General features: G+C 50.3%; 1 protein-coding gene across 2 annotated transcripts in view; it reads right to left on the bottom strand.

The window, feature by feature from the left end:
* HMG20A (high mobility group 20A) overlaps positions 1–1,214 on the bottom strand; it is a 50,777-nt gene that overhangs the window by 1,635 nt on the left and 47,928 nt on the right. The gene's annotated exons all lie outside the window — the stretch shown is intronic.

Genomic DNA, 1,214 nt, shown 5'->3' with positions numbered 1-1,214 from the left:
TCTTAAAAGTGGCCAAGGTTGGAGAACTCCTGCTCCTCCCGTTCTCCTCCTTCACTTTTACTACCATCTTCCGCTGAAGAAAATTGCTGAGACGAGGCCAACGGGAGTCTTCGTGAGCCCCACCCATTGGGAACCAGCACGGTTAACTGCCTTGTCTAGGTTATTTTTAGGAAGCGAGAATGTGTCACTGATGGGGGGGCGGGAATAAGGAAGAAAGAGAAGAGTTTGCTTTGGGACTTTTTCTGTGGTTGTCATTTCTAGTAGCTGAAACCATTTTTTTTTCGAGAAGGAAGCCACGCTTGCCTTCGGATACCCCAAGGAATGTTCTTAACTCCCCCGGGATTCATCCTCAAAAATGTAACGGGGACTAGGAGCCTTTGGGGTGTCTGAATCCTTGGACAAGCCTTGGTTGAAAAGGAGAAACCAGGAAGGAAAACATCTGGCCCGGAGTCTCCGCTGCCCTTCCAGAGCCCGTCTAAACGGAACTGCCACGTTCTGTCACTGCTCTCCCCATCACCAATCCCCCGAGTCAGCCTTGGCAGTTTCCGGGCAGAATAACCGCCACCGCCACCGTCCCCGAAAGAGATGCTTTGTCAAAAGAAAGGACCCGTCAGATGCGGAAAAATCCCAGGCTTGCATCCACAAGCTGTTTCCCTTCAACAAAGGGCAGCAGAAGTGTGGCTGATGTATCCCGCCGGGAGCAGGCTTGGCTTACAACCCTCGTCTGTTCCATCTGGCTGCTCGCTGGAAGGACAACGGACTTTCCGCAGACGCCAAGGGATAATGGCGAGCGTGCAATTAACAGCACTTGGCAGTGATTATCAAAGGTCAGACTGGGAAAGGTTGGGCTCTTCTGCCTTCTCCAGCACAGATGGGCCTGAACTGAAATGGCATTTGGGGTTTTTTTTTGTTTGTTTCCCCCCCCCCCACGTGCAATTCACAACTGAGAAGACAGGAATTTAGCCTTATGGATTGAGAGGGAAGGGGAAGGGGAGGGGGAGGGGAAAGGAAAGGTAAGGAAAGGTAAGGAAAGGTAAGGAAAGGAAAGGAAAGGAAAGGAAAGGAAAGGGAGGGAAGGGAAAGGAAAGGAAAGGAAAGGAAAGGAAAGGAAAGGAAAGGAAAGGAAAGGAAAGAAAAGGAAAGGAAAGGAAAGGAAAGGAAAGGAAAGGGAGGGAAGGGAAAGGAAAGGAAAGGAAAGGAAAGGAAAGGAAAGG

The sequence above is a fragment of the Protobothrops mucrosquamatus genome, unplaced genomic scaffold (assembly GCF_001527695.2).
Source record: "Protobothrops mucrosquamatus isolate PMUCROS unplaced genomic scaffold, P.Mucros_1.0 scaffold660, whole genome shotgun sequence".
Lineage (NCBI taxonomy): Eukaryota > Metazoa > Chordata > Lepidosauria > Squamata > Viperidae > Protobothrops > Protobothrops mucrosquamatus.
Note: the sequence above shows the minus strand (reverse complement) of the source record. Positions and strands in the feature narration are given on the sequence as shown.